At 42.6% G+C, this 14,770-nt stretch overlaps 1 long non-coding RNA gene across 1 annotated transcript; it reads left to right on the top strand.

The window, feature by feature from the left end:
- Window positions 1–233: 233 nt before the first annotated feature.
- LOC122884746 lies at window positions 234–8,756 on the top strand. Its single transcript, XR_006379959.1, has 2 exons — window positions 234–2,901; window positions 3,808–8,756. It is a non-coding gene; the product is annotated as an uncharacterized LOC122884746 (long non-coding RNA).
- The last annotated feature ends 6,014 nt before the right edge of the window (window positions 8,757–14,770 follow it).

Here is a 14,770-nt window from a genome sequence, read left to right as displayed (position 1 = left end):
AAAGCCTCCTTATCAGCTTTCAGCATGGGAACCTCTGTGTTGTTCACTGACTCGTGTCAAAACCTCAGCCTGAACTTGACACAGAGGGAGTGCTTTTGTGTGTGTGTGTGTGTGTGTGTGTGTGTGTGTGTGTGTGTGTGTGTGTGTGTGTGTGTGTGTGTGTGTGTGTGTGTGTGTGCGTGCGTGCGTGCATGTGTGTGTGTGTGTGGAGGAGAGAGAGAATGCAGAATATTGAGAGACAGGAAGAGAAACAGTCTGTCGTTTACTGACAAGTGCAAACAGCCAGTCAGACAGTTAGCCCAAGGAACAGACAGCTAAATAGAAAGATAGACGTTTGGCTCATTCCCAGTGGGACTGATAGACAGGTCTGATCTGTTAACTGGTGTTTGTGTTTTTGTGTAGAAGGGAGGGAAAGGATGCCAAGCACCCATCGGCAACATTTAACATTTTACCCAACAGAGCAGGTGAGCCTTTGAATTTTCCAGTACTGAGGGGTCACGCTGGCATACAGCTGTTGACTTTTAAAAGCGCTGATTTGTACAGTTGTCAGACGTTTCCTGCTGGCACACTGGCACACACACAAATACAAAACCTTGGCCCACACAAACCCCTGTGCCTCTAAAAAAGTCGGCTTCCTTCTTTAAAGGTCACCACTCAGTGTTGACAGTTTCAGTGGGCATGTGAATTCAACATTCACCTAGTGTCCAGAAACAATAAACCACCGTTCCAACCTTAGACCTCCGAGCTGCAGAAACTGCTGTGCTCATATAACACAGGAGGCTGGTAAAAACGTGTTCCAGTGTCAGGGAGGTCAGCGCAGGATGTGTGAATAACTCATCTTCTATCTTGCTATCTAGCAAGGGCCTACTAAATGTGAGTCCTGACCTGCTTCTTGTTCTGACTAAGTCCTTTTTGCTCAATCCCTCTGGCAAAGGCTGGCCTGTAGCTGTGGATCCTGCCCCAACTTGCACACAGGAATGTACTATTGAGAAAGCGCTGCACCGCAAACCCTCCCAGCCATTCCAACCCGTAATCAGATCCAGCCTGTCATCCCCCATCCTGTATCCAATCTCTTTCTCTCCCTTTTTTTCCTTTCTCTTCAATCCATCTCTCTCTAAATGACAAGCACACACGCAGAACACAAACACCCACATACAGAACAAGCACTCAGACACCCACACAGAATCGCAGACACCAATTTGTAGACATGTAAGCTTGTGCAAACACAGTTCTAAAGTCACAGACCTTCCGCAGCGAAGTAAATGCAGCTCTACCGGGGAGACGCGCATACAGTGTAGAGAGATGACTAGGAGAATAAACTGATACCAACATTCTATCATTACCACATATTCACTGAATTGCTGTCATATTTGCTTGTAAGTGAGAAAGGTATATTTTGTTCTCAGGATTGTACATCATTTAACTCAATAAAGAGTTATTGAAGACAGACAAAAAGTTTGCAAAGTTATGAAGCTTCATTAGCTTGTAAGGTTTTCTATTTTCTCTGCAATGTGTCGTTTGGTCACTCCCCACTCTGGCTGGCATTTTGTTCTCAGGAATGTTTATCATTTCATTAAATAAAGGTTTATTGGTAGTGGGTAAAGAAGCTCTCCAAACTAGCAAGCTTGCTAAGTGTCAGTTAGCAAGCTTGTTAGCTCGGCCGCTAACGGGACAACACAGTTTATTCAAAAGACTGATCACAAAATTGCACTAAGCCAATTCCAATCGCTGGCATGATCAGGCCAAACGAGTCAGTCACAAAGAGTACAGGGGGCGTATTTTATGAGACAAGCACAACATAGGGTCATTACACTTTCCGTGTGTTTTGAATTTCAAATGTAACTCACATCTCAGTCTGGTTCTTACATTTCATGAATGTTTCAGTTCACTTTACCTACTTATCATATATTCCATTGGTTCTTCCCTGAATGGAGAGTTTAGGTAATGTGTGTTTGTGCATGCTTGCTAACAGTTGTAGATTTATCCTCTTGATGCTGAAGAAATTATGGAAAAAATATTCAACATGTAGACGGTGTAGTCCCTCATTCATCCAGGAGTGTTCCATCGTAGAAAAGGAAAATGATAGAAAAATGTAAGAATTCTTGCACATTATGTTTTATCAGAGGCGAACATTAGCATTTTACATGCCCAGTTATTGTCTTAGTTGAAGTCTCAGTTAGTTAATTATCCTAACAATGAGCAATCTCTTCCTCCCTCTATCTCTAACCACCAAATCTCCTCATCTCTTTCCACCTGACTGGCTATGATTGCTGCTGATCCTTCCCCCTTCATCTCTCCATCTCCAGACCCTCCCTCTCATCTCTCTTTCTGTCTTTTCACTGAAGTGGGGGGAATATTTCTTTAAGCGCCCTTTTCTCTCTTCTTCTCTCAGGAAACTCTGACTGCGGGGCTGTTTTGCTGGCTTTCAATAAACTCTTGGATCCTGTCTCTTTGAAAAACCACAGCTTCGATTACACAAAATGAAGCACCACACAACCCTGGGCAACCGAAAGGTGTTTTCAATAATTACTTATTATATGTGTTCGGCGAATCAGAAACATCTGCGGCGAGTTTGACTGAAAGAGCCCCAAAACAATTCTAAAATAGGACTGACGCACGCAGGCTCTGAGACACACACTCACGCGCACACACACTGGAAGGTTACACTGCGCCATTGTCAGTGTGGCTGTTTTTTTAGCTGGCCACAGCTGCGGAAATGAATATCAAATGTGGTTCTGCTCCCATAAATCAAAACCATTTGCCGTGTTCTGACTTTCTTTCCCCCCGTTTAAAGTCAATTCGCAAGGGCAGTATGCATTACACTTACACCCCACGGCTTAACTCTTTCCTCTGAAACAGTCACAGAGGAGTGTTCAGGAGCTGGATGTCAAGAAGAGGCAGGTATAAAAGCTTGTTTTCAATGTACAGGCGTTTGAATGTGCATCATGTATTATGTATGGCAACAGGAAGCCTGAAAGGCATTCAATATCGAAAGTGTGGGAAGGAATTACCTACTGTATAATGGAAATGACTCTATGTTGTTTGCCCAGTATGAATAATGTGAATCTTTACGTTTTCTCTTGAATGTTTTCTTTTTGGTGTTAGCTTGAATTTTTCCACTGAGAAAGGTTATCTTTTCAAATGTTGGGGTAATACTCTCTAACAATGTATTGAGTAATGTGTCTTACATTTGGACCTTGCTTTATGGTTAAAAATAGAATTAGGTTTAGGTTAGGGTAAGGGTAAAGTCCAGGGGTATGGTAAGACTAGGGTTAACATATGTGTGCATATATTTATTTGAGTTTTTACTATCCAATTTGAAGAATTCCTATTAAGGCCCGGTCACGCTAGCATTTAAAGTGAGTAAGTAAGTAAATCCACGCATATTGTTTGCGTCCAGTTCAACTTTGGTGAGGGAACGGAAAGCCACAGAGTCCAAAATGAAACTTATCGTATCTTATTAGTTGTTGCACCATCCACTTTTATTTATACTCCTCTGTCCGAGTATAAACTGCTCTACAAAAGAGGAATGGTTTGCAGGCAGTTATAAGATAGGAGTCAATGGTACAAATACGTTTTTTGAATAAACTGTGTGCAGTTATTGTCCTGTTAGTGGCCGAGCTAACAAGCTTACTAACTAAGTGTTCACTAAGTCACGAAGCTTCTACAGCCAAATATGTTGCGAGAATGCACAGATGAATTTCGATGTGCCACTTTCTGGTGTGAACGCATCTTTTAGGTAATGAAAGACAACATTGTTATTCTTATGGGGCAATCATAACACTATGTGTGTGTGTGTGTATGCAGGTGAAGGAGGGTGTATCGCTGAAAGCGCCGGAGGTCCTGGACTCGGCTTTACGTCTGCTTTTCTGGTATTAGAGGGGATCCAACGCTGTCCAAACCTTATCCTAACCTACCGTCCGGGTCAAACCAACATACATACTCCAGATCAAGCTGTGGAACAATAGACCTAGCCGTCTGTTGGTTTAACAGGTCTGGATGCTTGCTAAAGGGGGATTGGGAAGGCCTGCTCTGATGTCCAAAGGCCCGGGAGGGTGAGGGAGGTAGTGAGTGAGCAAGGGAGTGAAGCATTGCCAAAGGGGAATGTGTGTGTGACTGTGTGTGCATGTGTATGTTCAAGTAGGGCAGGGTGGAGAGGGTCACATAAGGCCGTGTATGTGAGTGTGTATGTTTGGGACAGTGGAATGTGAGGAAGGGGAGGGGGGACATGCAGCAAGGGACATCCCATTAATACCAGACCTAATCTCCACCCTAGGCACAGAGTATATACACACACACACGCGCACACACACAGGGAGACTGACAGACAGACAGCCAGACAGAAGGAAGGGGTCCATGTTTTCATTCCAAACTGAAATGGAAAGGAAGAGGAAATGTTTTCATTCCTTTTGATATAACAAACACACACACTTACATAGTCAGAAATGAAAGAAGGTTTGAACACACAACATCGTCAGCGTAACATTTTACTTTGTGTGAGTTTAACCACTTATTTTACAACTTCAGTACACAAGTCAAATGTTTTTGGTATTAAAGTGAATCCTTAAGATTTCAATCCTGCTTAATCTGACAACATCTGTGGTTACTGGTGGTCAGTGGTGTACTGAACAACTGGCATATCGGGACAACTCCCAGTGGGCCATCAAAAAATCCATAACGTTTTCACCGGCCGTCCGGCCTGTCTTTTTCTTTACCGGCACTCTCTGTGTGCCTGTCATTCAGGGTGCGCATGAGCACGTGCTGCGTGTGTGTACCGGGACTGGGCTCACTGGCCAATTACAACCAAGTTAGTTAAACTTGTGCTTATGTCATAGGCTCCGCCATAGCCTACCCCGTCGCTACTGTTGCGGCTGTAAAACAGTGGATAAATTGTTTTTAGCGTCACAACCCCCACGAAATTACTCGTTTCACTATCGGAATTTGATTCATTCAGTCTAATAACAACTAGGAAGTCTAGAAGAGCCACACGATTTAATTATTTTTATCCCCATTCAAGTTAGCATAGGGCTAAACTGGAAGTTACTGACAACAAATGAAAAGAAGTCCTAAAATAAATGATGAATTAAATTAAAAATGTTACTAAATGTCTTCAGCATTATGTGAAATGTGTGCATGTTCTGGTTTTTACATCACATCCAGTATGTACATGCTTTGTTTCCTGTGAGTTCATTGTGTGTTTGTATGCAATTTGAAAGGAAATTGACATAATCATTGATGACTGATATAATGAAAATATCAAGGATTTTCATTTCAAAATATTGGTTCTCTGCATTATGTCAAATAAAATCCTCTAAATCTCATTATAGTTTTAAGTCCTCTGTAGATTGCTTGAATGTATTAATGTATTAAGGTACATTTAAAATTAGCCTATGGTTTCCCCATTGAATCCTTGTCACACTACTTTGGTTACAGTGTTTGTTTAGACTTTGTCACTTTTAAATGTACTTCTTTTCATACAAGGCCAAAATAAGACTGAAAAAGTGCATCAAAGGTTTGTTCATATGTCTAACATTTGTATCAAGTTACTATGGCTTAACAAAGTTTTAAAGAAGGCTTATTTCCCATCAGCTATTTCCCAAAGTCCAAAACGTTTTAACGCACATGTGAGTGTGGATGGTCAAATAAATTCCAGATTGCACCTTTAAACTCCATTCAGTGAAAATGACTGCTTTGCCCGCACTGTGCTGTCAGGCTTCATAAATTTCCCCTGAAGGCATGTTCCTTGCATGCAGCCTAATGTGTTTAAGCCCCGAGTTTGGGCAATATGTGCAAGTAAGTGCCTACTTGTGCTGTACCCATGCACGCACACACACCCATGTCCATGCACACACACACACGCACACACACACACCCAACCCACCAGCCCAGTTTTACCTTATTAATATAGGCAGATTTACAGCTGATGTTGATCCATAATTGGCGGTTTCACCGGGAGTAATGATGCAGCAGTGTCAGACCTATGCTCTGTAATTAAACTGGAAATTATCTGCTGGTGTGTGTGTGTTTGTGTGTGTGATTGTGTGAAGTGCTTTGGCCTTTTTTCATGCTTACGTATGTGTGAGAATGCGTATGCCATTCAGCATGTGTCTTAGCATGTGTGCGTTTGTGTCTCCCTCAGTTTATTTATGTGTGTGTGTGTGTGTGTGTGTGTGTGTGTGTGTGTGTGAGTCTACAGTAGGAAATGACAGAGCCCCTGTGATGTGAATTTCCGTAGAAATGTTTGCTGTAGCTCCAGCTCTTCTCGGCCAAGAATGGCAACAACAACAACCTCCTCAGCACTGGAAGGAGTGATGTCAGCCTCTCCCCTCCCTTCCCACACACACACACACACACACACACACACACTAACAACTGACACCCCCCCCGATCGCTCAAATCAGACAGCATACCAGCCTACCTTAGCCAGTCCTTACAAAACACACACACACACACACATGGCTTCCTTTGCTTTACTCTCAAACCCTTTCTTGCATCCTCCGCTGAATAGCCACATTCATAGCCGTCTGTGGCGAAACATAAAACACTATTAATAAAACGGCAAGGGCCTGCTGAGTGACACATGCCTGGCCCTGCCAATGTACACGTATGCCCCTTCCAGCAACAAGTGTTATCTTAGTCAGCCCTAAGGAAGGTGTCGTAAAAAATTGTTTAAAAATTTAAAAATACTGGAAAAATCCTGGAGGTAATTTGTGTGTGGCTGAGGGAGGATGGTTGTACTGTGGCTTTGGGGCAGGGCAGGATGGCAGAGTAACAAGTACAACAGTATCTACAGCCAGGTGTGAGTGCATGGACTGCAGGTTGTAAGCACTAAGCGTGGAGTGTCAGAGGTGATAGCCAACCTGTATATAGGGCAGAGAAGAATGGTGCTACATAGAGAGCCATTCCATTGGGAGCACAGAAGGATGAGGATGATGATGAAGAAAGACCATAGTGAGGAGTAAAATGGGTAGGATTTTTGGGGATTAGAGAAAGATCAGGGCAGTGAAGAGCATGTGTTTGCATTCTATAGCTCTACATAGTGTTAAACTGTACTTATACAGTAGTTGTTCCCAAAGTGGGTGCTGCAGCAAAAATTGAATACATAAATAAATGTATATTAACCAAGCTTTTATACACTATATATCAAAATGAAAAAAGGGTGAACGTACCATTGTTAAGTGATGTCAGTTAACCCATCGATTTGGCACTTCCTTGGTCCATCCAACACTTTGGTCCAAATAAAGATACCACGTCTTCATAACTATTAGCCATTAAATTTGCAATCGCAGAGATATTCATGATCCCCAGAAGATGGTTCCTGATTTTTTGGTGACCCTCTGACTGCTAGTTTTGGGTTTAGTTAGTCATTTCCTGTTTTATTTTGTTATATTCATTTCTCCTCGTGTGTTTTATAGTATACTTCCTGTCTTTGTTTAGTTTCTCACCTGTTTTCTGTGTCACCTGTGTTGCATCAGTTAATCAGTCTCTTGTGTATTTAGTCCATGTACCTTTCTTCTGTCAGTTGTCAGGTTGTTTGTTCCCCCCAGTTCTGCCTTTGATCCTCAGTCCGGCATTTTTCCAGTGTGTTCTCCCTGTGTTCCTGCATTTCCCTTTTGTTCTTGGATTCCCTGTGGATTAACCTTTGTTGGGCTTCTTTTATTCTCTGTTGGACTTTTTCATGGATTACTCTTTGTTGAACTTTTACCTGGACTTCTCAGCTGCCCTTAGTTGTTTTGTGTTCCTCCTCAGTAAGTAATAAAAGTCATAATTTGTTTATTTTACCAGTCCTCGTGTGTCTTGTCTGCTTTTGGGTCCACCTCCTGAACTGAACTATAACAGTACGACCTGACCAGAAACGGACCCAGCAGGCGAATCGTTTACTGTGGAGGAACTGAATGAATGAACTTATACCATGGAGTGCCTTCTGAAATACTGCAATAAAGGCCACAAGTATGGAGCAGAAAGAGGCATCTTTGACAATGGCACGATGGACAGTTTCTTCCAAGCCTTGGCTGATTGCTATCTGGACTGATAGAGGGTTTTATTAACTTTCCAGCCTCATCTGCATCTCAACCTCAGCCTGTGTCTCAGCCAGCTAGCCTTTGGTCAGCCAGGAATCAGCCTGTTAGGCTTCAGCCTACTTCCCGGCCTGTTAGCCTTCAGCATACACCCCAGCCTGCAATCCAGTCAACCGCAGCCGCCTGTACCTCCTGAGCTGCCGATGTCTCCTGATTCTGATGAGCTGCTGCAGTCGCCTGTCTTGAGCTGCTGGAATCACCAGGCCCTGAGCTGCAGCCACCTCCTGGTTTCTTGGCATCACTGGCTCAACCAGCTACTCTGCGAGTCTCTCTGTTGCCAGCCTCCAGTCCAGTTGTCCTCTTGCCAGCTTCCTGCTCAGCTCTCCAGTCATTAGACCCCATTCCTGATCTCCAGCCACAATGCCGGCCTCTAGATGGTTTCTATCTTCACCCCTGGCATCCTGTCCAGCCTGCAGAGGGAGTTGCCCCGCACGTCTGGTCACCCTCCTGACCTGCTCTGCTCTTCTGTCCTGCCTTCAGGCCAACCGCCTGAGGTCTTCTGCCCCTCACCTGTCTAGCCCCCAGGTCCCTTGGCCCTGTAACAGATCAGAAAACAGGAAAATATGATCAAATATTCTTAGAAGAAATTATTAATACATTTTCAAATAAAGGCCTTGGTTCCCTGCATTTAAGTGAGGTTAATAAAGGCTACTATTTGAGAATTTACGGTAATATCAAGCTAGGCTTTGTCTTTTTAATTAATATGAAAAATAAGTGAATAACATTTTGTCTTTACCTGTGCTTATTGTATAAAACTACAGTCTATTACAACTTGGATTTTATATTTGTAATTTTAGTAGTTAAACTTTAAGCATATGGACATAACTATTTGTGAAAGGAAAAGACAAGTACTTGTAGAAACTATCCTGGTTGCTGTGGCCATGTCTTAAAACCATTTCACTGGGTAATGAAGTCATAGAGTAAATAGCATTCATTTTTAATTTGCAATTACAGTAAGTGCAACAGTAACAAGGTGAACATGCACCCAAAATATTGGCATGGATGGAGGTCAGAAGACATGATTTTTCAGCCTCTCACAAAAAGGAACAGCATCAGTACTGACATTTTCACCAGACTACATTACACTCTGTGCCATCCATCAGTCCTTAGCTCTCAGTGAAAATACATGGGATATTGTTGAGATTTTTCAACAGATGACAGATTATGGCATAGCACGGAGTCTGAGCAGCACTATGCAGCACCTGTAAGTCCACTTGCCTCCCTGCCTGTAACCACAGGCGAACACGGGGGGACTCCAGACTTTTTCCCAGGCTCAGCCAAGGTAAATATAAAGCCCACTCTGTTCGCTCTCTGCCTGCATCTCCTGCTCCATCTCTTTGAACTGGGCAGTCATGTCAGCACCTCCCAGCCCTCAGCCACCTTACCGCCCTTTATCTGCCCACGGGGAGGTATAGGCTGGGCGCCGACAGATCCACACAACACCCGGGACTAATGCACGCAAACACGCACACGCTTAGTTGTGCCCTGTCTGCTTACATGAGACGCTGAAACAGGCATGTGCAGAACATAAAACACAGAGAGGGAGGAGGAATATGGGCCAAATGCCTGTATTCTTGCATTTAGCATGCATTCAGTTACACACAGACACAGGGTATGAGCCAAAGGGCACCGTTGCAACAATGACCCCCTGAAAACATAAAATATGCCATCACTACAACATCCCAGTGCCCAAGTGTCCCCCATAAAATTAAGGGCAGTGTCTGTACACTCGACCAGTATGTTTGTTACAGTATTGTCATACTGCAAGCGAACAAATCACTCTTCTGCTTGTCGCTGTGGGTGTGTCAATGCTCACAAGCTAGCGAGTAGCTTGTTCATTACCAAACATTGAGTAAATAAGTGTGATAGGTAGGCTTTTGGCCTAGTAATGCACCATTTCAGGTTTTCCCTCCCCATGGAAACTCCGCCCTCTGCCTCGTTCACTGGCAGGCACAAAACTGAAGACTATTGTCTCATTAATTCAATTCAATTCATTTCAATTTTATTTATATAGCACTAATTCATAACAGAAGTTATCTCATTGCGCTTTTCCGATAGAGCAGGTCTACACCGTACTCTTTATAATATTAATTACAGAGACCCAACAAAGAGCTTATATGTGATGGTAGCACTCAGGATCTTACTTCATCCAACAACAAAGGTACTTCTCCCATGTTGGGAGAGAGAAAGGGCCAAACAGGAGTGTTTTGCATGGAGCTGTGAGATATATCCCCACAGTACTGTTACCAGTAACACCACCCTGGCTGTGTCCCTCAGTGTGAGTTGATTTGTGTATTCTGGAAAAAAATGCAGGTTCATAAAAGATTTGAAAATATTGCAGTCTTGGTTGAAGATACAGTCGTGATTTTGGTAATTGCAACAGCACTACAGTGGATAGAAGAGTTACAAATAAAAGGTTATTTTTTTGTACAGATTCCTGTTCTGCATTAATGTCATTGCAGTCATTTACATCTCACAGTAGACAGGATATAGTTAATGAGATATATGAAATGCTGTACAGATTTCAAAATATGAACATATTGATAACATTTATGTGGATACCAGCTCACTGAGGGATTAAGGGCAATGAAATTGTGGATGCATTAGCAAAACAGGCTCTGAAGCATGAGGAGATCATGGGCATTTCACTCAGTAAATCTGAAGCAAAGAGGGAAACATTAAAGAGGGAAATCAGGAAGCTTTGAGTGGAAGAACTGAGTCTACAAAATGTATTTGACACAGGGAGGCTATTCCATTATTTGAAAGAAACTGGACTGATCAAAAGAATTTAGTGATCAGTGAAATATCATATCTAGATTTTATTTTAATTTTGTTTTTTTTGCTTGTTTGTTTGATTAAGAGGATAGATAACTCTGGTCCACACTCCAACATAGAAGATGGCGGTAATGCACCCAAAACGCAATAAAGAAGGAAGTTATGTTCTAAAGTTGACCTTGTTTTAACCTTGATGAACATGTTTAAAGACTTGTATTGATCAGTTCTGCCTCTTTTATTACAGGCATTTTAAGCACCCTGTTGCCGGCCCTGTAGGCTGGATAATCCGTCTTGAAGGTACGATAAGTGACTAGTCTTAATGCTAGATAACACATGGCACTGGGTGATTTTAATACTCAATACATTTTGTATGTGTAGGTAGCTGCTGAGCTGGAGCTTACCACAGGGAAGGCTTTTTGGAGTTGGTTATCGACTGAGGTAAAAGTTACCTTGTGGTTTAGTCATTTTAGGTTGTCATAGCCACTGCTGTTTTGCCTGTATGTTTTGTGCTGCTGTCCGTGCCTTTTTGTTCTGTACTGGATCCAGCTAATAGGGGGATAGCTTGTGAGAATGTTGGTGCCAACTGCTAAGGTTTTGCTCATGTTTCTTGCGTGTTTTTTGCTATGGCGAGATTCGACCTCAGTCCTTTTGCCTCTTTTTCCCTTCTTTTTTTGTAGTGTTCCTGCCAGACGAACAGGGTGGCGTACTGGTAGCAATGGAGTGCGTGTGTGTGTGGTAGTGTCTGGGCATCCTGGTAGCATCTTAGAAACTCCCAAATGTCTGGCTCCTGCGAATTCGGAGGCATTTTTGTACTGACCGATTTTTATCTTTCCTTCTAGCACCTGTGGCAAGTTGGCACTAACATCATGCTTCCTTTAGGACTGTGTGTTTTTATCATGTTGTACTGAATAAATTGTCTAAAACCTTTTTAATAACTAGTAAAGTAAATAGTAATAGTAAATAAATAATAATAAATTGTCCATCCAGAGTCAAAATCCACGTCTCTGTATTAATTTGGTCACTTGGCCCCGGTTTCACAACGACAATTTATGTGATTCAATAGGTCTTCACTGTTGAGAGAGACACCATTCAGTACCGTTTTGATACTTAAAGTTAGTGAGGATTCTGTTTGCTGTTCAAAGTGACCAACAGAGAGATGAATATGCCAGTCAATAAACAATCTAGCATTAGCTGACTGCTGTACATTCTAGCAAGATAGCATTTAAGTACTGACAGCTGACACTTGCTAAAGCTAACCTGTAACACTTATCATGCATAACCGCAACATTATCATGCATTTAGAGTCTTGTTTCTGACCACCTGGAGAGTGTAAGTCCAATGTTCACTCTCTTTTAGCTCTGTTTTTGGTCTTTACCAACTCCTGAGGGGAAATATCTGGATCTTTAGCTGCTAAATGCTCCGCTAAGTTCACCAGCTGCTAACTTTGTCTATCTGCTGTTTGGTGCTGAGCAGGTAGCGTACAGTGTGTTTTTGGAGCTTTTTCGCTGAAAACAGCTGCCTGCTGCAGCCGAAAACAACGCTATGAGAGCGGTGAGAGTGAACCAAAACAGGAAAGTTGTGGGCCGGACAGCTAAACAATAAACTTATTCGCTGTGAAGCTTCGTAAAGCCGAGGGGAGCTGCAGGTTCAGGTGATAATTCTCTGTAGATTCATCACTATAAGCGACCCCCTTTCACATTGTCATTGTTTTCACACTAATATTAATCAGAATCAGAATCAGAATCAGAAATACTTTATTGATCCCCGTAGGGAAACTCTTTGTTCCAGTAGTTCTTCTTTACGTCAGTGCACACAGGAGAAAACGATAATTTAAACTATAAACAGGTCAGAAATAAATTAAGTAACATGTTGGTATAAGTATAAGATAAACTAAGTGTCGAGTACCAAGTGGGTTTACTGGTAGATGGTGAAGTACAGTATAAATACAATGTCACTAATTATGTAATAAATAATAGTAAAAGCGGAGGTGCATGTACTGTCGAGAGTAATTGAGGTATATCCGTAACAGTAATAAGAAAAACTAGCAAGGGAAAACTAATATTGCACTTGAGTAGTAAACAGAATATTGCACAATTATTATTAAGATGTAATGCTCAATGTCCAGTTTAGTGACCTAGGGTCAAACAGACTAATCCTTAGAGGGAGGAGTTAAATAGTTTGATGGCCACAGGCAGGAATGACTTCCTGTGGCGCTCTGTGGTGCTCTTTGGTGGGATGAGTCTTCCACTGAAGGTGCTCCTTTGTTTAGCCAGCACGTCATGGAGCGGGTGGGAGACACTGTCCAAGATGGCGTGTAGTTTGGCCAGCATCTTCCTCTCTGACACCACCGCCAGAGAGTCCAGCTCCACCCCACAATGTTACTGGCCTTACGGATCAGTTTGTTCAGTCTGTTTGCGTCCGCTACCTTTAACCTGCTGCCCCAGCATGCAACAGCATACAGGATAGCACTGGCCACCACAGACTCATAGAACATCTTCAGCATTGTCCGGCAGATGTTGAAGGACCTCAGCCTCCTCAGAAAATAGAGGCGGCTCTGGCCCTTCCTGTAAACAGCCTGAGTGTTCCTGGTCCAGTCCAGTTTATTATCCAAGTGTACTCCCAGGTACTTGTAGTCCTCCACAATGTCCACACTGACCCCCTGGATGGAAACCGGGGTCACTGGTGCCTTGGCCCTCCGTAGATCCACAATCAGCTCCTTTGACTTTGTTGCATTGAGCTGCAGATGGTTCTGCTCGCACCATGAAACAAAGTTACCCACCACAGCCCTGTACTCCGTCTCATCACCACCGCTGACACATCCCACCACAGCAGAGTCATCAGAAAACTTCTGAAGGTGGCAGGACTCTGTGTGGTAGCTGAAGTCTGTGGTGTAGATGGTGAAGAGGAAGGGAGAGAGGACAGTCCCCTGAGGGGCCCCAGTGTTGCTGACCACGCTGCCTTAACTGGGATCTCTGGACATTCAGTGCTGAGGAGCAGGAGCTTATTCTGTTTGTCTGTAAAACTAGCATGTGAGCTAACATTAGCTCAGCAGCTAAAGGGAGACTGGGAGCTATCTGCAGATAAATGTAGATATCTGATATATAGCCTACCTTAAGTAGACAACTACATAGCAGTCACCACAATAATATATAATTCCACTTTTGAATGAATTAGAATAATGATAAAGTAATTCTATATATCAGTAATGCAGCTACAAAATGTGAGCTACAGTAAATAAATGAGTTTCCTAAATGCAGATGATCTTCAAGTTCTTTAATGTTGACTTCAAGGAAAATACTGATTAAATCGTCAGTAGCACAGCCCTGGTGAAAAATAGTTTTGTGTAATTGAAAACAACACTAGTTATGTCTAATATAATATGCCTAATATCAATTCTCATATCTTGTAAAATGAGAAACTTCACTATAAAGAAAGTTATGATGTCATTTGTACTACACAAACACACAAAAATACATATACATACACATCAGAGAAAAACCAGATTATGCATTCATTCATAAAAACACATCAAATATACTGAGACACGCCAAGCGTCTTTGCCTAGACAAACACTCATACACAAGCAAATACACATGTACACATTCTCTCGCACACAAACTAAACACACAAATCAGACATCCTTCCCTCCTTTTTCAGCCGCCGTGACGTTAAGCTGGCCGAGCAGGTAGAGTACACAATCACTCTGGCACAGGATCAGACAGTCTGCTTCCTCTATCAAAGGTCACGATTCTGTTAATTATACCATCCATATCTGACTCATACTGCGATTGTTATGCAGCGAGCAGAAACAGACACAATGGACGCATTATAAGTCATTGAGTCCATATTAAGTATTTGGAGGATTGATGAAACACACCTGGCTCATGCCAAAATGAAGATTATGGTGTTTGTCGTAG

This window comes from Siniperca chuatsi, linkage group LG11, assembly GCF_020085105.1.
Source record: "Siniperca chuatsi isolate FFG_IHB_CAS linkage group LG11, ASM2008510v1, whole genome shotgun sequence".
NCBI classification, from domain to species: domain Eukaryota; kingdom Metazoa; phylum Chordata; class Actinopteri; order Centrarchiformes; family Sinipercidae; genus Siniperca; species Siniperca chuatsi.
The sequence above is the reverse complement of the archived record's forward strand: the minus strand, read 5'-3'. Positions and strand labels throughout refer to the sequence as shown.